Source organism: Ochotona princeps, chromosome 20 (genome assembly GCF_030435755.1).
Source record: "Ochotona princeps isolate mOchPri1 chromosome 20, mOchPri1.hap1, whole genome shotgun sequence".
Taxonomy (NCBI): domain Eukaryota; kingdom Metazoa; phylum Chordata; class Mammalia; order Lagomorpha; family Ochotonidae; genus Ochotona; species Ochotona princeps.
Window position 1 is genome coordinate 11,696,262 of NC_080851.1, and position 27,721 is coordinate 11,723,982.

General features: G+C 42.0%; 1 protein-coding gene across 2 annotated transcripts in view; it reads left to right on the forward strand.

Annotated features, from left to right (window-relative positions):
* DYNC1I1 (dynein cytoplasmic 1 intermediate chain 1) overlaps nucleotides 1-27,721 on the forward strand; it is a 263,740-nt gene that overhangs the window by 64,068 nt on the left and 171,951 nt on the right. The gene's annotated exons all lie outside the window — the stretch shown is intronic.

Consider the following 27,721-nt stretch of genomic DNA (forward strand, 5'->3'; position numbering starts at 1 on the left):
CTAATACGAGAAGCTGTAGGTGATGCATAGAAACTGTCTAGAAGACGAGAATTCTATCAAAGCGAAGTGTGTGTGCTGGAAAGAGTAAATGTGTTATTGTTAAACGCTAATGTTGTTATGGCAAAGCAGATTCTCTCTTTAGCTTGCTCTTTTCTTGTTTGCTGTGGCGAAGAGGGTGTTAGAATTTGGTGCATCATTGTGTAGTAAAGACTGAACCAAGGGCAGGAGGATGAGAAGTGATTAGCACTTCCTACTTGATTTGCAGAAAATGCATTAATCAGTGGTTTGATTGGACAAGCTATGGAAGTTTTTCAAGTGTGGGTTTGTGACACATGCAGCAGAACAAAGTGAGATGTTGTTTCCTGTGTGGCCTACACACAGGATTACTGTGGTAGGGTCTTCTCTTTGATTGCAGGGCCTTTGAGTGAAAGTCACTTTAGGCGCAAGCTAGTAGCACCCTCTGGTGGTGAGTTTTGAAACCAGCCAACCCACCAAACTGGAGATCCATGTGTTTAGTATGGCAGAAAATACAGCTAGAAAAACCGTTGGGAGTTCAGTGAGTCTATCCATGGGCTCTCTGACGAGAACGGAAGATCATTAAAAAGCACCCTTGCTACCCAACTAAAACATTTGTTTGAGTTAATTTGCTGCCAGCGGTATGTGCAAAGCTATTGACGGAGGTATGTTTATTTAGCCCCAAATCTGACCCATAACATAGAGTTATACAACTGAAATAGAAGAAGGAGTGAATTATTTTTTTTTTAAAAAAGTGTGTACTTAAGCTATTGGAAATGGTACAGGAATATTTACAAGGGAAGATAAATTAAGGATGAAAAGGCATCAAGTCTAAACTGTTACGCTGGGACACATCAAAGGCAAAGTTCTGTGTATTTCATTTTATTGCTGCAGAGAGCACTGGGGAACCCTCATTAGGTTGTGGTCCAGGCAGCAGGAAAGGAGGGATTTATTTCTCAGCTGTTGGCAGAAGTTCATTCTGTTTTGTTAACAAGACCCTTAGAGCTTTTTCTGTGGTGATGGACATTGAGCTGGTTCAAATTCCACAATAGAGATTTTAACTCAAAGCCAGCTACCAGGGTTCTTGACATGAAAGCTATCCTGATGGGTTTGGACAGGAAAACCTTCACATCTGGGTTCAGCAAATTGCGCTCTCACCGCAGACAACATCTTGACCTTTGCTGCTGCAGTTGTCCAGCTGCCTGCCTGCCCAGGGTACCAGGTACCCACCCCTCACCTGCTGTGTGGAGGTGGTTGGCAGGAGCTAGTGAAGGAGAGAGCAGCTGGCTGCATGATTCTGCCACTCAGAGGGTTTAAGTTGGCTTCTGGATTGGGATTTGAGCCATGACCCATGTTTTCATGACAGCTGCAGCCTTTCAGAAGCAAAATACAATTCGCTGTTGTTTTACAATGCAATAAAACTCTTGATGAGGTATTTATTTATTATTATTATTTATTTTTATTGGAAAGACATTTACAGAGAGAAGGAAAGACAGAAATATCTTCCATCTGCTGGTTCATTCCCAATGGCCAGAGTTGAGCCAATCCGAAGCCTGGAGCCAGGAGCTTCTTTCAGGTCCCCTATGTAGGTGCAAGGTCCCAAGGCTTTGGGCCATCTTCCACTGCTTTCCCAGGCTACAAGTGGGGGGCTATACCACAAGTGGAGCAGCCACGACAAGAACTGGTGCCTATATGGGATCCCGGTGCTTTTGGGGGAAAATTAACCAACTGAGCCACTGTGCTGGGCCCTTTAGTGCGGTATATTTAGGGTGGCCTCCAAAAGAGCATCAAAAGAATTACAAGATAATTTTAGGACTAATGTTTGGTGCAGTGATAAAAAAAAAAACCCACATCTCATATCATAGTGCCTTAGTTTGTGAGACCTGGTTCTGTTTTGATTCCTGTGTCCTGCTAAAGGGCACCTTGGGGGGCACAAAGTAATTAATGGCTCAAGTACTTGGATCTCTGCAACCTACATGGCAGACCCACATTGGCTCTAGCCTTATCCTGGCCCAGATTTGGCTACTGTGGCCAATGGATAGAAGGTATCTTTTGTCTGCCTGTCTCTCTTTGTCTTTCAAATAAACAAAATGCATTTACTTGGGTGTCAAAAAGTTTGAAAACCCATACATGTTTTTCATACTATGCATTTCCATAAACTTTTTGAAAATTCTTAACTTGCATGTTTTCCAAAAAAGAAATTTTTGTACCAAAAGAAACTTACCTTCTCATTGCATTTCCAACAACTTTTTAGGCACTCCATTGGAGTTGCACACCAGCTTGTGATGGGTCAGACTCTCTGAAAGTGATGTTTTTTAAAGTTGCTGACTCTGGACAGTTCAGCGGGTCTTGAGCTGGTGATCTCAGGGCGTTGTGGTCCTTCAGTTGCTCACACAAGCCATCTTTTCCCCTTTTTCCTCCATTGCAAACTGTATTGAGGCTGCTGCTTGGAGTGCATATTGATTTGTGGCATAATGACCTGTCATAGGAAATACTTGAGAGAATGATTCAAGGGGGAAGGTTTAGGAATCCAGTCATCAAAAGTACTGTTCTCTTGGCAAAGCCTGCTCTGCCTTGTCTGTCTGGACCATTCGCTGCAGAGAAAGAGGCTGAGCTTGGGGAACAGGGATTTGGAGCAGGCGCTTTCTACCTCCTCAGTGTTGCAAAACACATGTTTTTTATTTCCAAGTAGTAAGAAAAGAGAAAAATTGTGGTTTCCTGCTGAACTGGCTCTGCTCTACCTATTATTAGCACCCCCTGGATCTGCCCGTGAACCCCTGAGGTTAGGGAGTCAGTCTTCTGCATGTTTGCCATAGTGAGAAAGTGACGGGCTCCCAACAGACACTGCACACATGCTGTCGGGTGACAACAAGGTTGCCAGCCATCCCTAGAAACTTCAAGTTCTGGAAGGGACCTGGGGGTGGCGGGAGATGAGAATTTCTCAGCCTGCAGGAAAGGTGTTTACAGGAACTGGGAGGAATCTCCTACAACCTATTGATAGTTTTAAATAATTCTCTATTTCTCCCCTTATGATAATGACATATAAATGGCAAATTTGTGGCCTTGTCTTGGCCACTCATTCCCCCTGCATCCCTCTCACACTTTAATTTTTTATGTATGAGAAATAATTAACTACTTAGATGTTTCAAGGTGCTGGCAGATACTTCTGCATGCTCGCTTTCCTACCTTGACTGCCAGTGAAAGTGTCTGTCTTCCCCAGGAAGATCATTTCTGGTAACTGTTTATCAACAACCCTCCTCAAGCTGCCGTGTAGTCATTTCCTCTGTGTCAGGCTGTGTGTGATTTGCAATCATGTACCTGTCCCTTAGAATGCCACCTACTGGTGGGCAGATGCCAGCTTTCAAGCCTAACTCTGTGCTTGGGCCCAAGAAAGGGCTCCTAGACATCAATGGAGGAAATTTAAGAATGAGATGCTGCTGAAGGAATCAGCAGAAGAGATGATGTGCATCCCAAGGAGGCAGTGTGGTCCAGGCTGAGACTTTCATGCAAGTGAGATCACAGGCAGGTGCTGCCACTGACTAACATAGAGTTGAAAGAGAAGATCACCCAGGGAGCCTGGGTTGGCCCCAACTCGAGCAGAACAGCCTTTGCAGTTCAGCCTTGTAGAGATGGTGTGTATAACACTTTGAGCTTGGAAGGGACAGGCAGAAAGGCGGAAGAACAGGGCTCTTGCTTCGCCTTGGCAGTACTTTCTAAAAATGTGTTTCGGGAGGTTAATCTCTGCTTTGGCTTCCCATTCTCACTAGGATATGAGGGTGTTTCAGAAAGTTCACAGGAAATGGAATTTAAGGATCAGGGTATTTGGGTGCATAAGGTTTTTAAATCCACACACAGTTTTCCTGTAACACACATTTCCTATGAACACTTAAGGATACCCCATCTACTCACTACAAATAGAAATCATGGAGACACAGCTATTGTAGAAGAGTTTGAATAGGCTAGTCTAACGCTTTGCAAGAGAAATATATCCCACTGCTGGTCTTATTAACATATCTTATGAACTCCCCATGTTAAAAATATTGTCTCACCATTTCATCATTTTGGGGGCTGTCACTGTGGTGTAGCGGGCTAAGCATGTTAAGTTGCCACCTACAGTGCCAGCATCTCCCATGGCAGCTAGCTTGAGACCTGGCAACCCCACCTCCTGCTAATGTCCAACTTCCCCTCAATATTCCTGGGAGAGCAATGGAAAATTGCCCCAGCGATTGGGCCCCTGCACCCAAGAGGGAGATGAAAAGAAGCTCCTGGCTCCTGGCTTAGGTTTGGCCCAACCTTGGTCATTGCCTCCGTATCAGTTGGAAGATATCTCTATCACTTATTTAAAATGTTGAGTCTCTTTCAGAACAAACTGTGGAGCTTCCAGTCTACTTGTATTGGAAAGGTTGAAGGATTCTCTGCTGGAATTTTAATTTTCTTTAAAAGCATAGACCCCCTATCATGGTGACAAGTATCTGGAAAGTCAAACCCCATTTTAGCCTACCTAAGTGCCACGAATATTTGAGACTTTGTTTTTCTTTAGGTGCTTACACTGACCAGACAAAGGTTTCTCTTTTTTTGGGGGGGGCGGGGAGTAACAATTTCCCTGTCACCGATCTACTTTTTCAGATATTATAAGGGGAATGTTGATGGTTAAATCTTCAATTTATATTTGAGATTACAGTATCTATTGGCAAAGATACGACTGGTCTTGATATCCCAAAGGACAAACTTCACACTAAAATTTACATATTAAGGCACCCAGTAATCATGACATGGCTGGTACAATAGAATTCTAATCAAATAAGCTTTTTAGCCAGAATATTCCTTCCAGTGAAGAGCAGAAAGTAGAAAAATGGCAGCTAAAGATGAAACCAAAGTGTACAAAGAAAGACAAAATACAGAACAAGATGTGCTGTTACTGGACATTCTAGAAGAGACCTTAGTGTCAAAGTTGTGTCTAGGTACTATACTTAGGAACACTGACAAATTAATGGTTGTATCTTAGGAACATGGTCTGGGATTTTTCTTTCTGTGAATTAACAGCTTAATTAATCAACACAGTATATTTTCTAAGCACCAAGTCATCAGTTTAATTTGTTTTGTGTATTCAAAGAATTTAGAAATAAATATTTTGGATGAAACAGAAGGCACTGTCCTTTTAAAGCTACCATAGATTCCTATCTTTAGGATTTCATATGAACTTAAGGGATCTCAGAAGATCTTTAAAAGCAATAAGTTGAGTCATGAAAGTCAGGGAAGCTAGGGACCTCCAAGTTCATGTCAAGCACACCAAAGCTGCTCTGAGAATTTTTTTTCTAACTCTTAAGGTTCAATGATTTAAGTACATTTCACTGTGAAAATAGCCAACCTGTGGATTTTCGCACTCACTGTTACCCCCAAGTTACTGTCTAATCATGCTGCTTTTCAAAGGACATTTACAAGTGTCGACCCTCATCCCTCCTACCAAGAGCATTAATACTTTGTATCACATGGCTAACATGAAGCTTGAGACTTGATGTGTTGATATATGGATACCTTGGCATAATTCATAGAGTAACATAACTGTCAGCCAGGTGAGAGAAGAAATAAAATGAGGTCAAAGTATAGAAGATGGGAGAAAGTGCCCCAGAGTTCATGGTTTCAAACATTAGAAACTATGGTTAATTTAAGCAGGAAGCAAATTTGAATGGAGTATATTCTGTAACACATTGACGATAGGCAGAAATCAAGAGAAGCTGCGAGGTAGAGCCAATAACTGCAACCAACTTGAAACTTTTTAGTAAGCCTGTGATTGGTAAACCTAGGACTATAACTGAGGAGGAAAACTGATTCCAGAGAAAACAAGGTTGTTTTCTCTTCCTGACAGCAAAGAACCAAAGTAATTGACTTGGCTCATTGTTCATTTCAAGATATAGTCTACTGTTGCTTGTTTAGGCTTATCTGTGGGAGGGCTGTAGCCAGAGCAATCACAGTCAAGACACCTGAGCCATTTGGATAACCTACATTCTTGCTGTTGTATGCATGGAATTCACATTTGTTCATCTGGACAGGAGGAAGATGGATGTTATGGAATAAATCGACTCTTCCATCTGATTACGAAGAGCTTTTTTTCACAATACATCATTTTAAAAATTGTTCACCCATTCATATTTGAAAGAGAGAGATCTTCCATCCATGGCTTTACTCAACAAATGCCTGTAACAGTAGATTGGGCCAGGACAATGCCAGGGACCTAGGACTCAGGTCACATTCCCAGGTAGGTGACAGAGACCCAAGTACTTGAGCCATCAGCTACTACTTCCAAGAGAACACATTAACAGCAAGTTGGAATTGGAAATGGAGCCAGTGCTTGAGCCTAGATATTCTAATATGCGATGCAAACATTCTTAGCTGTATCTTACTGCCAAATACCACCCCAATGTATGATTTCTGATTGTCTATAAATATTACATCATCCTAGCTTCATTTTGAAAAATCCCTCCTCATACATGTTTCCTAAGCCTTTTACTGTCTGTATCTTTTAGTCACTACTTTCAGTCAACACATCAGCCATTGCTCATGGATTGTTATAGATAAACCATTTTCTTCAAAGGACTCTCAGAAATTTTGAAAAACTTGCACATGAATGCCACCCTTTTCACTTCAAAATAAGCTTTATGTAAATTCCATATTCCAAGAGTCTACTGGAATATGCTAGTGAAATCTGTTCTTTACATCAGTGTAAGCTTTGGCAAATAGTCACCAAAGCTCCAGCAACCTACCTCTGCCTTATGCCAACATGTAATTAGAACTTTTTGGAATTTGGGCCTAAGTGTTTTCTTTTTGCGCAGCTAGTCACAGGACATTTCCCTTTAGGCCAAGGGAGGAGTGAAAATGCCATGGCAGTAAGAACACTGGTTCTCGTGTGTTATTAGCTTAAGCCCAGCATAGAACACTTGCCTGTACCAATGAGATTATGCAGGATTCACCTGGTTGAATGGTGAGGCGGCTCAGATAACTCTACAGTTTACAAAGCATATTTAGATTTTCATAGTACCTTGGTTTCGCATGGACAGGTTTTAATTTCTACTTGAGTCCAGTAGCAAACCAAGTCCTCTCTCTTGAAAGGAGACATAATGAGAGACTACTCTGTTGCTCTAAAGCCTGAAAACTTCGACTTCCATATCAGGGTCATGTGCTTGGTGTGTCACAGATCCTTGGGGTACTACCAGATCAGCGGAACCAGAGTTTCTAAATAGTAGAGCCACTTCAAAGTAGACTCTCTTACTCATAAATTAACTGGGTCTTTAGGTACCAGCTACAGCCAACACTCCAGGTCCTGCTGGCATCCTGTCATGCTGAGGATGAAATGGTCAAGGAGTATGGATGGAGCCATAGAGCTCAACCCTGATGTGGGATGATGAAACCACAAAGAAAAAGGAGGTTGGTGTTCTTGGCTGTAAGGCAAGGCCTATTTTATCAAGCGATTGAGAGGTGTTTGCAGATTCCTGTATTTCCCTCTACATCCAGGTTCTCATTATTTCCTGATCTTTACCATCACTGTCAGCTAAGCCCCCTAATGATCCTGGCAATTCAGCAGATTTCATCCAGGAACACACAATTTAAACTTCATAGCTGGTTTCCACAAACGTTTTTTGAACACATTGGTCCCAGTCAGATAGAGTCACTGGGCCTATGCCTTGAGCTAAAATACAGAGATTTGAGCATTCCTTTTACTTATTTAAGCTGTTTTATCCCCTTGCAAGGAGCCACCTCATTCTAGTCTTTATTCATGCTATTTACATTATTCAATAATAGGGGCAACTTGATATTCTGATATTTTCAATTGCATCTCATTGAATATTGCCGTAAGAAAAATGTATTTAGCTATTTGTTTCACCTAACAGATTCCCATTCCTGAACTTGGAATTTTCAATTTCATTACCACCAGCAAGGGCAGAAAACTAATAGCCATTCCCCAAATGACTATCTTCTGCTTGCAGATCCTCTGCCAGTTGGGGCTTAGTGTTGCCAACAGCAGACCCGGACTCTGGCTAATTTAAAATAGAAAATAGGTTTGGTGGTCGGGGGGAGGTTTGAGGCACTTGATATAATTCATGAAAAATTCAGAGAATTAGATTGGAAACAGAAAGGAAATCACCCTGTTGCTATGGGTGAATTGTGCTTTCCTGGTCTTACATACCCACATTCCTATACATTGGAACCATGGCTCCCAAAGTGGCGATACTTGCAAATAGAGTTTGTGGGAGGTGATAAAAGTGAAATGAAGACACAGGAGTGTGACTCTAATCTGGCAGGATTGGCAATCTCACAAGAAGAGGAAGAAAGGGAGATCTCTCTCTCTCTCTCTCTCTCCATGTGTTCCCACCAAGGAAAGGGTGCCTGTGGGCACAGCAAGAAGGCAGCTGCACACAGGGAAAGTCCATGTCAACCACGGAGCTGCCCAGCCTTGGACTTCCCACTCTGCACAAGTGTGAGAAAATATATTATGATTGGTTAGGCCACCCAGTGTGGCATTCTGCTATGACAGAGTGGCTGACCGCAAGCAAGAACATACAGAACCCACCTGGACGTGAAGCTGCTGTCGTTAGACACTCCATGTGAAACTTGGGGCTTAAATGCTGGAACCACTGCCACCTGGAAAACTCCCAGTGATCCCTGCCCCTTGCCAATGCTCCCTGAAGATGTTAAGACCTATCTGGAAGTTTACTAGGTAGGCCCAGGTTGTCTGCTCCCATGTTAGCCAGGAGGGCAGGGTGGAAAAATAATTGCCCTAATTCAGCCACAGTAATATTTAGGGAGTGTGTGAGTTTGCTTTGATCTGTTTTAATGCACTGCCTCTGGAAAAGGGTGTTTGGATGCTGAATGGCCAGAAATACATATTGGAAAAAACATATACTTTGGTGTAAGCAGAAAAAAGAGAAAGCAAAAAGAAAAAAAATTATTATGTGCCAAGTATACGCATGCGTTCTTGGCTTTGTGGTGCTGCTCTAGGATTTACTCACCTTATAAATCAGAAGCGCAGAAAGAATATAGCCCCTTAGTTTGTCTGCAGCTGTCTATAGCACTACTGGTTGTCAGGGATAAAACATGTGAAATAAACAGTCTATGTCACTTCTCTTGTTTTAAACAATGTCTGGTAGTATACTCCATTAATCTTGGGTAAAAATACCTAAATTCTCATAGAACTCCATTTTCATGAGCTTCTCTCCCTAAGACCATGGCCAAGGACCGAGGGCAGAGCAGTGAAGCTACCATGATTACATGGCCTTTGGAGATAGGAGGACTAGAGGGACCCCTGCCTTTCCCCAGTCCTTGGCAGCAGGAGGACAAACCGCTGCTCACGGAGCTGATGTACTTTGCCCACTTAAACACTAGCATCAGTGTGACCTGTGTGTGACTGGTGAGTTTGTGATCTCTTCTTTTGGCTTGGCTTGGCGCTATTGCTTGGCGATGACTTGGTGTCTCAGCTTTCATTGTCTCCAGACCTCAAGTCCATGTCTGTTCTTGGCTTGGAAATCCATCTCTAGATGCCATGCACTGTTTTTGTCAGTTCGGTTCCCATATGTCAGAGTAGCAGAGGGAGGTACACCTGAATCCTCCCCACCCTATCATGACAGCCACCGCCCAACAGGCCTGCTGCTTTTGTGGTGAGTGAGACCTGCTGCGTGATGCTCTGCTCCCAGACTCCCCAGCAAGGAGTGTGATTTAAGAGCCCATTGCTCATTTCTCACGTTTTTCAACCTTGCACACACTCTGATCTACTTTACTCCAGAAAGTACCCCTTCTTACTCACTCAGTGTTCCCTGGTTTGGTTTTGTTGTTGTTGTTTTTGACATTTTCTGGAGATAACAGAGAATAAGAATCCTCTTTGAATTACAGGAACCCTTAAAAACGTATCTCAAAAACTATCTCTACGAACTAACTTGAATGTAATTGGATCAGTTTGTGGTGAATTTTGTGTTTAGACGTTTTGTTGAAAACAGGCAATCAACTGTCAATTAGTGGAGCATGACAATTGACATAGTGTGAAAAAGGGGCTGAGGAAGGGCCTGTAAAAGCCTGTTGACAACAAGATGACAAGCCCCATGCCCATGCCTGGCACCCTTCCAGACAGTATCAGAGGCGTCATGGTATGAGTGGGGAGGGAGGAACAGACTTCTCCCAAGTAACCGAGCCTGGCGCTAGACCAGCAGCTTAGCAACTAGCAGTGAGAGACCTGGAGAAAGTGGTAGCGGTACCCGGAGTTGCTGCAATGTACTTCAAAAAGCACACAGAAAATAGAATTAAAAATAAGCTTATTTTGGGTCCAGCACAGTAGCCTAGTGGCTTAGGTTTTCACCTTGCACATGCCACTGGAATTCCATATGGCCACCAGTTCTAATCCCAGCGGCCCTGCTTCCCATCCAGCTCCCTGCTTGTGGCCTGGGAAAGCAGTCGAGGACGGCCCAAAGCCTTGGGAACCTATACCCATGTGGGAGACCCTGAGGAGGTTCCTGGCGCCTGACTTCGGGTCGGCACAGCTCTGGCCATTACAGTCACTTGGGGAGTGAATCAACAGATGAAAGGTCTTCTCTCTGTCTCTCCTCTCTGAATATGTGGCTTTCCAATAAAAATAAATAAGTCTTTTTTTAAAAAATAAGTTTATTTTGATGCCAAAACCTTTGAAAGTAAATTTTTATATTATGCATTTTTCATAATTTTTTAAAGATTTGTTTTTTTATTGCAAAGTAAACTTAAATAAGACTACACAGTTCCACGGACAATTCAGTCTAAATGTTCAAGGTCAAAGACTAGGCGAATGTCCTGGAAAGAGCAATAGAAAATGACATTTTACTCCCAGAGGCTCCCCAGCGTGACGAATGGCTGACTGCTCATCATAACCAATGGTGACCAAAAAACAGAGGGATGACGTGTTCCAAGTGCTCCAAGGAAAAGACTGTGAGCCAAGGAGCATGGCCCAATAATGAAGGAGAAACAGGAAAAGGCAGTGGGCACTGTGGTTGCAGTTCTTGGGATGTGTGCATCCGTGGCAGAGGGCCTGGGTTTGGGTCCCAGCTCTGCATCTGATTCCAGCTGCCTCTTAATATCCCCTCTGGGAGGCAGCAGGTGATGGCTTAAGTGTTTGAGTTCCTGCCTCCCATGTGGAAGATAGACTGTGTTCCAGTCTCCTGATGTTTGGCCTGGCCCAGCTCCAGCTCTTGCAGGCATTTGTCAAGTGAACCACTTCCCGGATGTGTGCTCTGATAGACCCTAAAAGCTGAGCAAGTAAGCAACATGATGGTCTCCAAAAAGCACAAAGTAAGGCGTGCTTAGCTCTTGTGGCATCAAGAAAGAAAGAAAACTGTATTGAATGGAAAGTGAATGACAACAAATGGGGGCAGGACAGATCTCCATATCATTTAGGCAGTCATGGGTTTAAATATGGGGTGTCCCATTGAAGGCTTGGAAATTCAGCCATGTGAAATGCTCTTTAAGCCTGTGAAATGCTCTTTAACAAAGGAATCCATGCTCTCCCTTTTGCTGGTTTTCAGGAAGAAAGGGCTTCCCTCAAAGAGCCTTGACTCAAATAGAGATATGATTATGGGAGTTTGGTTGATAGCAACTATTGGTCAACGTTCCTTGACTGCATATAGTAGTTTATCAGTGGTGCAATGCATGGAGAACCCTATTTTTTATGTGAATATCATTCCTAAGTCCCTTTTAATGCATGAAATGTTAAGAATTCTGTCCGTTGTGAGCAGAATCAAGATCATGAATCTGGGGAAAAGACATTACAAGTCCAGTTTTTCTTTCACTGTAAATTTAAGTGGCTATCTTATCCCTTTTTATTAATACTGATTTAAACATTTATTCCTTTTATTTCTCCTGAGTTCTTAATTCAGAATTTAGCAAGGAGTGATATTATTAATCTGATTCTTAAAAATCTCCAATGCTTAGTATGTATTTAACTCAAGCCTCCCACAGAAAAAGAGAAAATTCCCCCAGTGGAACATACTTGCTATCTATTTCTGATGTTTCTTTTAATGTGAGGTTTGGCTGGTGGGGCACACTGACTTCTTAACATCCTTTTACCGACTGCATCCTACCCAGCAGCCTCCACTCCTAGCGCAGGTGCAACTATGTCTCTGGTCAGTTTGCGGAAACAAGCCGGGCAGTTTGAAGTCATCTTGGGCTTTTCCTGGGGGAGCCTGCATAGCCGGCATGCCTGCAGGGGCTACAAATTCCGCTGTTAAGCCAAGGATGGCAATTCAGTCATGTAAAAGGCGAGGGCTGACGTATCTGCCCTTACCTAGCTGTGGGGAATAGCGGAGGGAACCCATCCGCGTGCAGGAAACCATTGCGCAGATGTGTTCTCAGTGAGCCAGTTGCCTCCTCAGACTTTGTCATTACTGAACACGTGTTCTGGCCCTCTTGCATCTTTATCTCTGTCTTGTTTCTCATTTGGGTGCTATTTATTTGGTTTTCTTAAGAATTTCAACAAGGATTCCAAAAATCATGGCCAGATAGCCATTTCAAAGAAACAAAAGTTCTGGAAAGAATATCAACAGTCGTAAGTAATTGGACAAAGAAGGGTAACTGAGGTGAGGGGAGAGGTTTACTTTCTGGGAACAGGAAACAGCCATATAGAGCAATGATTCTGAAGGTCCTGGCGGAAGCTGACATAGAGGGACCTTGATGGTGGGCCCTGACCTCCTGAAATGCTCCATAAATGTGTGTGTGTGCTGACCAGTGTGTGCAGATGCCAACTGGAAAACCACACTCGCAGACAGCTTCCATAAAGAAAGAAGGGACATTGCTATTCTTTTTGTTTTCTGTGAAAATAAACAAAAATTTTAAAATTGATTACTACTTCCATAGGGTCAATGTGTGAAATGTAGAATAAGATATCCTATAAAATTTTCAGCTCATGGATTTCATTTTTGATAACAATTCGAATGAGTTTGTATGTCATGACTGAGAATTCCTAAACGTCAGGTAACTTTTAAACTACCAGAGAATGACCCAACAACCTACGTTTGTAGTGTGACATTTATTTCTCTGTGGTTACTAAAACAAGCAATGATTTTTGACTATGAATGTGGCCCTGCTGAACACTCAGGCTGATGTACTAGGTTTGTTTTGTGCATTGTTAATCCCATGATTGCCATTGGTTCTATTCATGCTGTAGCCAAGGACATTGTGTTATATGTAATGTTCCATCTTTGGGGTTAACCATTACAATTGTTTTTATTCCTATTTTCTCCCATGTTGGTCTCTTCCAAAAATTACCTTCCTACCCTGCAGAAACTACTTTGATTTCACATCATGATATCACAATATTCCTATCTCCCATTGCGCTTTGTGTTAAGAAAAATATTGCACAGAATAAATGGGAAAATGCCTTGAGCTGTTGTTTCCATGCGAGGTATCGTGTTACTGTGCGGGACTGAGGAAATGCATAGATCTATCAACTTTCCTTTTGTAAAATGGATCAGGGTTGTGTTCTAGCCAGAATCTAGAATTTCTTCGTAATGATGAGCTTTCAGATGTGTGCATCTGCCCCAGAAGCAGAGGACAGAGAGAGGGAGACACCATCTTTCTTTAAGTACCTGTATAGAGAGCTCGGGCAGCTGTTCCCTTTTCCATATGATTCGTGCCCAGTGGTAACCTCAGCAGAGTCATCCAGCTGAACGCAGGAGTGTCTCTGTCATCTCGAGGTGCTCTGAACAAGCACTGATTTGGCTGCCGTAGGGATCCTTGGGTGGGCTGGAGCTGATGCATCTTCCAGGAACTGTTATAAGAAGTGTCAGCCTCGGTAAATTCACATTCAGCTGGGACCATTTGCTCTTACTTTGTTTTAATTTAACCCAGATTTTGAGATCCAAGTGTTATGTTGAGCATTAGTTTAGGGAAGTATGGTGAAATTTGAAGAGGTGGGAAAGTTTTTCCTTTCCAGCCATACAGAGACAGCACACCAAGGAAATAACACTCCCCTGCCCCCTTGTAGGTAATCCTTGGCTTGGCATATTTGAGTAGGAAAATGAAAGGTTTGCCTACATAGTTGAAATCTCTCGTCACATTATATCATCTGAAGCCTATTTGTACTTTGGGATCATTTTATTTGGTTTTGGTTAGGCATAAAAGTCTTCTGTGGTCTCCTCTTTTTTTTTTTTCAAGACCTCTGGCTTTTGGAAAATTGAGTGATTTCATCCTTGTCCGGGTTTCCTAGTGAATCTTGTCATTTGACTCAAATTACTTGATCAATTAGTTATGTCAGCTGCCCAAAATGTGCCTTTTTATTAATAGTACCTTTTATCAACTCATACGAATTAGAAATTGTAGCCATGGTCTGAGGCTGGTAACATCTTGCAATAATTTATAAATATTACTTTTTTTAAAGGCTCTACAATTGTTCATTTGTGAACTTTTTTTGGATGTGTCCCTGGGTGAGAAATTGCATTTGTATTATGATTAGTTCTGACACAATGGATTAAATCTTGGCTATTGTTAAGTGGTTCTATTAGCCTTCAAATCTACTGAGTGACACAGCATTTTTAATGAATTTAATTAAAACTGCATGTGGTTTAGAGAGTTGCCTCCAGTCGGCGTGCCATGCCTCCTGACTACACGGAGTTTCTGCTGATGTGTAATGATGTTTTCTGTGGGAGATGATTGAAAACCCTTCATGGTAGACTCTAGGTTGTTTCCATGTAATGACATGGTGGTGAAATAGGAAAATTCACACAAACCTTCCTACTTAAGTGAGTCATGTTTACACTAACTAAAATATGCATACATGTGTTAAATATGTTTGCTGAAGCCGCGAGAGGCATGGATTGTATTTCAACACTCACAATATGTTGGCAGTGAAATATTTTTAAGAAATTCAAATCTGGCAGTAGTTTAGAAGATCTGGTATATGTATTATTCTTTGAAGTCTGAAAAATGGGACATTATGGAATTTCCTCTCGAAATTTTGTTCATTTGCTCTAATTTTTTTCAATGATTCTCTCCTAGTCAACAGGAATCATACATAAAGTTGGTTCTCAGCCACAATTTTAAATAATGTGCTAGAAAATATTAATGATCGGGCTTTGATTGTCTTAGAACAAACTGAAGACTTCTGTTGCACTTAGCAATTTTTTACGGGATAAATCTTTCAATATAACTTTATAGAGGGAGCCAATAAAAGTCTCCTAAAGCATAGACTCAAATTTTGATTCTGCACATTGCTCTTAGTTGGTAAGAATAGGAAAACAGCAGAGAAGGACCACTCATCTCGACTCATTTCCTTCCATAGTCTTTCTTTTTAGGCAGTGAAAACATGACTGGGAAGTATAGTCGTATAGTCTATGTTATCCTCTCTGTTAGGATTGGGACAGAATGCCTAACAAGTTATTTTTATTTTTATTTTTCATGTACATTTCCATAGGCTCAGGGATTTCCCCTCCCACAAATTCCTGCTGTATTATTTATACTAGTATAGTCTCTCTACAGCAGACACAAGTCCATCATTCTTCTGTTTAACTGTGTCACTGCACCGTAGTATAGACAATGGTAGAAAGTCCAGCATCCTATTGTCAAGATAGAGTTAAGAGCCCAGCAGGACAGGGTAGCTGTCAGAGGTTGTAGATAGGAAGTGGTCCAGTGGAAGGAGAAAGCTCCAGGTAACTGTGTAGGGCTAGGGGTAGGGGTGGGTAACACTTGCTCCCACATAAACGAACAGGTAAGAAAGATGAGCTCAGATTGGAGGTGGGATTTATGACAAAGAAAAAGATGGTAACATAGCTATTATGAGCTCAAGATATTATGAGCCACAAGACATTGGAAGAGTCTGTATCCCATTGTTACTATGACACATTTAGGAATCTATGTTCAGTGTGGATGAGAGGGCAGCTCTCATCATGTCACCCTGCTGATAATGTTTCAGGAACTTCTGTCAGTGTGTGCAGGGTGTCTCATGGACATTGGACATGTGTGACACCATCCACCAACCAGTCTCATCTCCTACACCCCTTGATTCAATCTCTTGCTCTGGTCCAGGGGTTTGCCCACTCCTGCTGTGTGTTAGCGTCACATGAAGAAGCCTTAAAATACAGATGTCTGGGCTTCACCCCAGGGATTCTGACTAATTGGTCTGGGGTAGGGTCTTAAAATCTCTCCAGATAATTAGAATGCACAGTTGGGAGAGAGGATCAATACCCTAATCAAAGGAGATTCTGAAACTTGCATCAGTTTTACTCTGTGCCTTATGCTAAGGCTCTTCCTGTCCCCTGCAATGTGTCTCTCTCCCTATCCATCTGCTCTGGCCAACTGCAGTCTTCTTCCCTGCTTGCCAGGCCCCTCTCCCATGCTTTGAACCTCCCCTACCTACTCCCCTTGGTTAAACATCCCATCTCTCTCATTTAAACACCTATAAAATGGTTATGCCCTGATTATAGCGTCTGCGTTTCCTATCACCACCTCTTTTTACGCTTCCCTGCAAGTAGGAACTAAGTTTTACTGATTTTCAAATACACTAAAAGCTCAATAAAAAATTAATCACATATACAAGCATTTTTTAAAAGGTGAACTAACTGTGCATGCCTTTTAAAGCGTTTCTTGCACCCAGATAAACTTCTACTTCAGTTCTACTCTTGCATGAACTTTCTGAAGGACCCCATGTTTCCAAAATGGCAAAATGATTTTACACAGATAGTTGGAGAAAAGTGCTATCATACTCCATTTCTAATGCCATCTGAATCAAGTCCAAAATTCAGACTCATCGCTAAGGCCCATTCTGTAACCAAGAAAATTCTTGATTTTAGAATGCTGTGAGCCAGCGTGCCTAGTTTTCTACAACTTTGGTGAGAGTCTCAGAGTTAACCTGTGTGTGATCCACTACCCTGCTAGGAGGTACTGACACACAGGCCCGTCTCTGCTCAGCATTCACCGATGCCAATGGCCTTGGCTTGACCCTGTTTACTGTTCAGCTCTCTGGACTTTCCATTTCTCCTCTTGCCATGCTGGCATAGCTTTGAAACACCACCCCCCAGTCCACTGAGATTGAATGCCCTCATGAAAATACCATTATTCTACAGACTAACCAAGAATAACATTTATCATTTGGATAGTTCGATATTCTTGAAGTGGAAAATAAAATTAGAGTTAAAAAGGCTTTTGTAATTGGCTCAGGAAAGGTGAGAATTCCCAGTTTGATTAGGTGATAAAAGTCGAGCAGACCTGCCATAATCCTCCCTTTACTCTCAAGTGAGTTCGTGTGTGTGTGTGTGTGTGTGTGTGTGTGTGTGTGTGTGTGTTTGGAGTGCTTTATCAATATGTAACTTTCTTAGACAAAATATTGCTGAAGACTCTGTTGTCTGCAAAAGGAATAAAAATTCATCTCAACAGGCCACCTCTGAGTTTCTTATATTTCATTATTTGCTGTTGAAATATTTGAGACTAAAACAACAGCAATTAAAACTTGACTTAGTAGCTGCTAGGAGTAATTTTTCTATTTCTGGATCTCAAGCAGGAAGAAAAGCGTCTGTCTGCTCTGTTGAACTGACTTGTAATTCTAGAATGCAAGAAAGAAATCCCCCACTTAATTCTGTAATTTTGGTAACTCTGAAATAAAATAATGTGACGTAAGGAATTTTCAACCATGCTCAGTTCAGCGTAGAGGAAATCTTTTCAAGGAAGGAGAAATGTTTGGGTGGGAACTGAAGCTGGGATTTGACCCAAGTATGTTGAAATACAAGATATACCTAGTAAACATAGTTTAATCAATAAGCTGTGAGCTAGAAAAGTATACACATACGTATTTTCATGTAAAAATATGTATCTGTGCACATCTGCTCATGTGAAGGACATCTTCAAAAAGTTCATGAAAATGTTCTATGATGAAAAAATTGCATCACTTTCAAAATTTTGCATCAAAATAAACTAATGCTTGAATTCCATTTTTGCATCCATATTTTACTTGCCAATAACACACAGTACACAGAACCCAATAAAATGCTGTTGTTTCTCCCCATGAGAAAAAGAGTAACATTAAAATGCAAAGTGTTCAAATTGCAGAAGTTAGGAAGTGATTATTTTTATTTTAAAGGACTCTGCTTTACTCTACCATAATGTATTCTAGTGTGTTAAAGTTGTCATTTGGTAGTACCAGTGGCTCTCACGCGTCTCTAGACATTAAAAAAAAAATCTGAAGAGTATGCTAAAGCATAAGTTATTTGGCCCTGCCCTCAGCATTTTTGATTCAGAATTGGACTATGTTCAAACATTTGCATTTCCAGTAGTTCTTACATTGAATGCTGCTGGCATGGACCCTACATTTGGAGAACCATTGGTTTATTAAATTCCCACCTGTTCGAGGCTTATAGAAGCAAATGTGTGATGTAACAGAAATGACACCTACAGATGATCCTGTTATTGAGGATTATGGGGGTAAATTGTATCCTCCCATCTCCAAATTCATATGTTAAGGTCCTAACCTTGGAATATAACTATATTTAAAGATTTGGGTCTTTAATGTCAATATTATCTTAAAATGGGATCATTTGGGTGGTCCCTAATCCAGAATGATCAGTGCCCTTATAAGGGAGAATTTGAACACAGGTATATACCAAGGGAGCCTCTTGAGATGCCATGGTGGGGAAAGGGATTCTACCCGCCGAGAGGCTTTAGCAGAAACCAACCCTGCCAGCACTTTGCTTGGGCTTCTGCCTTCAGAGCTGTGAGGAACTCTGTGTGTGATTTATAAGGCACCATCCTGTGGTGTTCCAGCCCTAAAAAGCCAATATAGATTGTGGGCTCCCAAAGGAAACAGGTATTTACAAAACTTACTTCACTGTTTTGTCTTGCATTTAAGCATAGAAGTCAAAACCAGTAGCAAATTAATAAAAACAGAGAAACATGCAGTCTTCATCTACACTTTGTGTCCACTTGTGTCTGTGTGGGTAGCTCTGGGCATCTGGGCTTGCAGTGTGATTCTGAGCTTAGGTCTTCATAACAAACACTAGCGATGGTCAGGCTGGCTCAGCCTGCAGGACAGCAAGGGACTGACTGACTCTACCAGATAAGCAAGGGCCACCAAAGTGGATGTAGAGAGTGCACTTTGCTAGTCTGCTCCCTGTCATCAAAACTTGCATCTGAGAGAAAGGGGGTGGGGAGAGAGATGGAGACAGTCTCAACCCTCATCAGCCACTTTACCACTTCCTCACATATTTACTTGCCCAGGCTGATTCTTAATCCCTTTTGGTACTTTAACCTCCCAAATTCTGGTACCTATAGTGGCCAGTGCTGCCTTAGGTAGTACACCTAAGTTGTAGGTTCTGGTAAGATTTGTTTCTGTGAATATTTTCATTATAGGAATGTTATGGCAAGAACATGAATGATACCACTACCATCTTTCAGATGAAGAAACACAATAGCATTTCCATAAGTTATCACTCATAAGCTCTTTGCTCAGGTTCTATAACCTCTTTTTGAATAATAAATAATAGAAAATTCAATATGGATTTTTTTCCTTATCACATTTCTTAAATTAGTTTTACCTTTTTTTTGTTTCTGAATTTGTTACATATTTTGTCATAGCAGGCATTGAAAAGGGGAATTTAGCCACTAAGCAAAACATATTTCAGTGCTCTCTTATAATAGGCTAAATCCCAAAGAAAAATATAGTCATTCATCCCAACTGGTTGTGACATTGAGGTATCTGAGAAGAAATTCAGTAATTATGTAATGATAATTTCAGAAATGCAAAAAGGGGATGCTTTGCTTAGCATTTGCAGTGTGGGCTTGTGACTCAAGAAAGCCTTATCATACGTTTCTTGGGCCTTTTTATAGTTAAAGAATGGAAGGATTGGGAGTGCATAATGCCTGTGTGAAAGAAACACTGCATGTCTATGAAAGCAGCCCTGTGGGGTCATGCAATTTGATTAGCAGATGTCCAGACTTTGGGTTTAAGGATCTAAAGATGACAAATATGAAACATCATTCCCAACAATTTCCTTAAAATTCAGCATAGTAACTGTTGCCTGGGCTTCATAGTGCCATCGATTGCTTGGCTCCGAATGTACTCCACCCATGTTTCCATAGAGTCCATCATGGTGCTGTCACTCTGTGAATGTCAGCTACCTCGTGTTCAACATGAGGTGTCAGACTGCTGATGGTGCAGAAGTCACAGATCCAGCGAAGGCTGGGGAACACCACCGCCAGACTCAAAGAGTTTGTTTCGTAGAGCTGCCAAAGTTAGTGATGCAAATGGAAAATGTAGTTAATATAGACAGATGTCAAACACAGCCAAGTGAAAAGAACAGGAAACAAGAATATTAAACGAAACAGAAATGTGCTGACTGCGTTGGGACTTAGAGAATTCGGTTTGGAATCTCTTATAAGAGGTCTGGCCTAGGAACAGTTGCAGTAAAGATGTTGAAGTGAAACAGAAATGTATTTGATTCCCCAGTGGATAGTCACTTCCCAAACAATATAGATTTCCTAATGTAGCCTTGTGTTTTTGTCCGCTGCTATTGCTGCTGATGAACTTTGCTAAGCATTTAATACATTGATATTTTTCTGCTAGTGATATTGTAAATACCTTTTCCCCCTCATCCTCCCAGTCTCTGTATCCTTGAAGATCTAAAATTATTAGGCATTTTATTCCATTTGTGCTGCTATGCCAAAATACTATAAACAGAGTAAATTATAAACAACAGAAATTAATTTCTATAGTGTTTTTTTCTTTGAGGCTGGAAGTCCAGGATGAAGGCATTGGTGATGTCAGTGCCTGGAGAGGCCCACTTCCTAGGGCCTCTGTGACACCTCTGGCTGTGTCCTTGCATATGCAACAGGCACTAATCTCATTTACAATGTCTCTTTCCTCCTGGCATAATTATCTCCCTCAAAGCTCCACATTCGAATCACTTTGGGGGTTAGGATTTCAACATACATATATTAGGGGCAGGACAATGAGTCAGTGCAGTGCATTGGCACCGCAAGAATGGGGTACAAGGAAATGTATATGTCTCCTTTCAAACTAGATAATGTCCATATCTTCATAGACTCATCTAGTTAGTAGCACTAGGAGAGTTCTACCTTGTAGAGCTGTTACACTAGGGCTTAATGAAAGCAGGGCTGTCTGGCCTTGAAGGATCCTCAGTTCAAGGGCAGCTTGAGAGAGAGGCAGGAGGAACCCATCTTCTCTGCTCTCCCTTTCCTAAGGAAGTTATTTAAGAGAAGAGCAAGCAGATGCTACTCACTCAGAACACCATGAAGGTCTGGTACTGGGTTAATTGTACAAGTTGATCTGCTGTAGAGAAACTAGAATTGACAATAACAGGCTCCCTGCAGGTGGCTGCCTCCTTGGTCAGTTCCAGATATTATGCAGCAACTTGACACAGACAAGAGTATCGCCACTTGGGATGCCTTTTTCTCACGTTAAAGTGCCTAGTGCATGTCCAAGATACTCTGCTTCTGTTCCAGCTTCCTGGTGGAAGATACTCTGCTTCTGTTCCAGCTTCCTGCACTTGGGAAGGCAGCAGATCATGGCCTCTGTCAGGCAGGAGGGAGACCTGGCATTGACCTGGGAAGGCAGCAGATCGTGGCCTCTGTCAGGCAGGAGGGAGACCTGGCATTGACCTGGGAAGGCAGCAGATCGTGGCCTCTTCTATGCAGGTGGGAGACCTGGCATTGACCTGGCCCAGTCTTCGTTATTGCAGCCATTTGGGAGAATGAATCACCAGTTAGATCTCTTTCTCCCCCTCCCTCCCTTCATTTCTGTTCGTTCTCTCTCGCTCTCTCTGCCTCTCGTCTTTCTCACCTCTCTCTCTACTTCTGTCACTTCAAGCAAATAGGAACATGTAAAAATAAACTAAAAAGATTGTTTCCTCTTAGCAACCGTATGAGGTAAACACTTGCATTGCTCCCTTGTTCAGATGAGATGGCTGACAAAGAGAAAGGAAGAAATTCACCTAAAATTACTCATCAACTAAATCTTTGGAACAGTTTTCACACACGTCTCAGTCTGACTCAGCTTCCCAAACTCTTTCCACTGAACTGCATTGCCTCTAAACGCAGGCAGGAAATGCTGGTGAGAAATCAGCACGCTGCTTATTACTTCATTGTGTTGCTGTGTGTTATGGGAATGACAAGAAGCCGTAAGCTATTACGACCACTCTCAAGGAGGGCAGAACATCCCACCACTAATCTTCTTAATTCTCTTTTACTCTATTCTCATACCAAAGCTATCCAGCTCTAAGGCTTGTTTTAAAATTTAAAACCCAGCGTATGTTACTTGTTGGCAAAATATTGCTCAGTTTCTTCCCTTTGTCTAATATATCTAAAATAGTGACCCTTAGTTTAAAAGTGGATGTTTAAATTTCTGTCCAAGGCCGTGGCTTCTACCTTGTCAGACTAACATGGAAGAACTGTCTCCAGATCATCAAAGAAAGTTGATAAACCAGAACTTTATCGGTTAAAATGGGAGTATGATGCCAGTGCCCATGGAATTTTAGCGAAAAGGGAAGCCTTTAATTGGGTGAGGAAAAGTAGAATTTGAGTTACAACTCCTTCCCTGGGCTGTTTATGAGTGCATGGTCATTAACATCTCTCCCCAGGTTCCTAAGCAGGAAGCAGAAAAGGCAAGAAGCCAGAGAAAGTTCTGAGCCCTCTTTGAACTGTGTAGGAAAACACTGTATAAATCCTTGGGAAATGAACTTGCATTATAATTTGTCTGGAGTGACTCTGAGTTCAAACTCTTTGGAAGGCAGGGCCCGTTGGACACAGTACACCTCTCCTGCTGCTCTCACAGAACAGGGGCGGCCCGTTCTGTGTTTGCTTGCTCTCTGTCACCCACAGTTTCTTTTGGCCATCCTTCTTGCAGACCTAGATAAAAAGTATGAAGAAATGCACCAACAGAGGCCAAGAGTCCCTGCAATACATAGCCTAGGGAGTAGGAAAGAAGACTTTAGCTCTTTTGTTAGGATGTGAAGAGAGAGAGCCATGCCTCTGTGTGGACTGAAAATGGTGCTCAATGGTCATGGGTGGCTGGGACCTCTTTGTCATGCAGCTCTGCTTTCTGTGATTGTGTGTGTGTGTGTGTGTGTGTGTGTGTAGTAAATGCATTCTAAATTCTCACCATTTTTTTGTAATAACGATATATTTTCAGTAGTGTGTCATTTTCCTTGCCCCTGTAGAGAGATAACATACAATTAGGGAGTGATGTCAGCCTATAACGTTTTGGTGTAAAACTTTGGTCACACCACACTACCAGGCTCTTTCACAAAGCTGGCAAACACATCTCTTGGCAGCAGCTGCTGGCCATGTGATTTAAAACTTCCTGTCACTATAATTGATGTGTTTTTATTCTTTCCATTTCCTGGAGCCTGATCAGAATTAAAATTGCTGCTGGAATTTCCTGTCAAAGCAACTCATTTATTCGCTGAGCTGCTGGCTTGGATTGGGCACTGCCTTCACAGCAGTCAAGTGGAGATTGGGGGTGGGAACCTCTCCTCGCAGGTTTGATGGCCACGTAAGCACATCTGCAAACATACACAGGTTGTCCATCATATGTGGTCAGCTAGTCCTAATGAAAACACCATATGCAAAATGTTAATGATTCAACTATCCAGCCTGGCCACCTGCTGGGGGCTCTGCATTTTGTGTTCACTTAGCAAATTCCCTTGAGTTTTCAACTGATTGTCTCACTATTGAATGCAGACCCTTGTCCCAAGATTTTCTAATAGACTAAAACAAGTCCTGGAACAAGACTCTCATGTGTCCTTGGTTTAGATAACACACCTGAATATCATCAGATTCCCCAAGCCCAATTCCCTATGCTTTCTGTGCCCAATATGCTGCTTATATATAAACATTTTGGGGTGATGTGATATAAGGATACATGAATCTGAAATATACCCAGGTAGGTATTTGCCCATAGACTGAAGTACTACACAAATTCAAATTGTGGGTAACATTATAGGCAGTGAACTGATCTGAATTCTGTTTTGCTGTTGTTTTATTTTCATATTTGAAGTTAAAATTACATCTCTGCAAAAGAATTACTGATTTTCTCCAACCTCTGGAATTGCGTAAAAATTATTTATTAATTTGTGATTTTATCTTTGTTTCTTTTTTATCACATAAAAGTAAGCAATTTTTATGAACATGAAGAAAAGTTTGATTAAATCCAATGCGCCGGACAGTAAGGGCTGTCTTTCTACTGACGAAACTCTAAGATTTCTTTATGACGTAATCAAATTGTCTTTAGAAAAAAACACAAACCCAAAAATCTTTCTAGAAAGATCCCTTATTAAAAATTTAATATGTCATTTAATATGCATTGTTGTTTTCACTTACTAAAAAGGATTTATTTGCTTTTATTTGGAAGAATTACAAAGACAGAGAAAGAGAGAAAGATGGATCTTCCCTCTACTGGTTCACTCCCCAAGTGACTGCAACAGCCAAAGCTGAGCCAGTCCCAAATCAGGAGCCAGGAGCTTCGTTCACTTCTCCCACATGGGTGCAAGAACCCAAGAGCTTAGGCCATTCTCTGCTGCTTTCTCAGGCAGTTGGCAGGAGCTAGATCAGAGGTGAAGCCACCAGTTCTCAAACCAAAGACTATATGGATGCTGGTGCTGCAGGCAGAGGCTTAACCTGATATGCCACTTCTCCCAGTGAAGGTATACTTTTTAGCTTGAGATTTTCCCAGAACTGGAAATATGTTGGTGTGTTTTTCAAAGATGGAAACTCCATGAATCTGGAACTTTATTTAGTTCATTGCTTAACTTCTGCTGCCTAAGACAGCTCCTCACAAGCAATATACATCACATTCATGTCTAGTAGATGAATGAAGGAGCCTCTAGGTGTCTGAAACATCAAACAACAGAGGAGCCTATGGTAGATACAGAAACAGAATACCAACCACAGCAAACTTGCTGGGAAGAAAGGGTCCTTCCCCTGCCTGTAGGCCAGAATCACCAGGGAAGCTTTGGAAACTGACAACGACAGCAAAAACCTGATGCTGGATCCCTCCCTGAGCCATTCACTCTGAATTATATGTTGGTCATGCATAGGCTAAAATCAAGGCCTGGCCAGAGGTCAGCCTTCCACCCAGACCACGAACCCTGGAGATTCGATTCCGGGCTCAGCCCATTCTACTCTACAAGATCTGGTCTGTTGTTGTCACCAAGTCACAATCACCCAGGACATCTTTGATGATCATGTTGAGATGTAGTCCTTTAAAAATAGATGGAGAGCAGTGGTTAGCAAAGAGAACAAAGTCTCTGCTACTTAGCTATTGAAAATCGCAGATCTGGATAACCCTCATGTGGAGTGTGTCCAAAACTACCAACTTGCATTTGGTGCTTCCTGCTCTTCTCAGAGCAGGGAGAAGAAATTGCATCACTAGATTTTTTTTCCTCTTTTTTGGGGGAAAGTTTTGGACATTCTATTGTTTCTTTGAGTATCACCCAGATGCTTCTAACTAGCCACCATCCTCTGACCTCTATCCCACCTCTCTGAATCTCTTTCATTTTCTTGTCACCCAGAGCTCCTCCTGTTAGGGCAGCTCACAGTAGGTAAATTACATGCTCATCAGTATGGTGAGAGCTTCTGTCTAAATCATGCACATGAAAGGGCGTCTGGCCATGGGGCCCTAGTGATGAGCTGTAGAACTGACACGCGTGAGCCCAGGAGGGGGGTGCATCTGCAGGGGTCTCCTGAAGCCCCGTGTTGGGAGGCCTGTCCTCCTTCATCTCCAGTAGGGCCTCGTGTCTCTGCTCTTCATGCCAGTGGAAAGGAACCCTAGTTTGTGTTTGTGCTCAAGTTTCCCTTCCCCTTTAATTTTTGTTTCCTTCTGATGACATTCTGCTGTTCTTTGCCACAAACCATTGCAAAACAACCCCTACAAGAATCTTGCCTACCCTTTGGCTAGGCTAGAAGGCTCTTTGGAAACCACAAAACTGCATCTCTAGGGAACAGTAGCTTTATTAATATAATAATTACCATCCGTGTGGCCTGCTGACAGTACACACATTGCTTTAGAAAGCAAAATCAGGAGAAGCAGGGGTTTGCTGGAGAAGTTGCTTGAGGTCAGATGCGTACAGTTGGATTTGGAGTCAAACTGAGGTCATCACTAAGAAAATTTGGAGTTGGAAATCCATTGCCCCATTGATGCCATCCACTCACCATCAAAGCCGGTTCTGAATAGTATCAGGTTAGGAAAATAGAATGAGTTAATCCTATAATAGGCTTGGGGTTCTCTTGACATCTTGGTTTGTTTGGGAAGGGCATTCTATGGTATTTAATCGTGGACACCCATCCCCCATATCAGGGTAGTACAAACAAAAATTGAATGAAAGTTACTTATCAAGTGTCCTCTGTGGGGTTTCCATTCTGAATAATGTTACAGGAAATGAGTTGTACCCTATCAAGTAGTGTGTGCTTTACCTCTTCCAAAGCAAATGAGTGCATTGGATGAAATATTTTCCCCATATGAAACTGGTGCAAAAGGAAAATAGTAAATGTTTAGAGTGTTTCATTTCCTCTTCGATTGTTTCTTGAATGTAGAGGAGAGAGAAAAAGAAATAAGGTATGACAAACAAACAAACTTGGCATCCTCTTTTTTAAGCACCCACGTCAACTTGGATGCAAATGGCTGATGACCAAGGAGCCAAACTAAATGTCCTGGCGCCTTGGCGAAGGACTGCTGACGTGGCAGCAGCCGCATTTCCAGCTGATTTCAGGCCTGGATAACTATCCCTTTCAGCTGAAATGATGCTCTGCAGTAACTGACTAGTGCCCAGTTGGGTTGGAGCAGAGTTCTTTTGGAACCCGTTCAGACCAACACTGCCTGCCTCTGTGTGCTGGGCCGAGATCCTGGAGTCTGAGGTCTAATACAGGCTCTAGTCTGAGAGACACAAGTCTACGAATGTTTAATACAGTGAAACATTGGACCTGTTTGCTACCTGATTAAAGACAAAGATCAAGTGAATGAGAACTAGATTATAATCTTCTGTTGGAAGCCTGGTGCTACACTACCGTCATTTTTAATCGTCTCAAGTCCAACAAGTTATTTTGTATTCCTTTTAAGAATAGCTTGTACTTATTCTTTTTCTTCTCCAATCACTTGCTCTCAAACTGCTTTCCAAATGCTCCTTTTAATTGTGAAGCTTGTTCTAATTAACGTAAGACGGCATCTTCGAGATGTTCAGTTCTAGGCAACAGCATTGCTTTATTGGCACTGCTCCCTGATGGAGGCTGTGCAAGCAGAAGGTCACAAAAAGAGGATGGAGAGTCACGTGGTCAGAAAAGGGTTCCCACCTGCTGCAGGGTTTGTCATACGCCTGAATAACTTAGGCAAAAAGACCAGTCGTTTCTTCATTCTGAATTTTGACCCAAAGTCCTCTTTGGTGTAAATGCAGCTTTGGTTCTCATTGAGCAAGAACTGATTTTCCTAGGGATATGGAATTCTTCAGTGAGGAAATAAGGTCCCTGGTGTAGCCTCCAGCCTGAATGGATCCAGTACAGAAATTGGTCCAGGTTGCCTGAATCCACGTGAACTGTAAGGGGATTTGCATGGAAAAAGCAGTGCAGTCCTTTGTCTCTTTAGCTGCTGCCTTCAGGCCGGCTGACATTTAAGTGACTCTAAAGTGCCCCAAGAACTGGATGAAATCTGGGTGGCTGTCTTTTCCTCTCCCCTAAGATAATTGTGTTTCCCATATGAGCCCTGAAGATAACT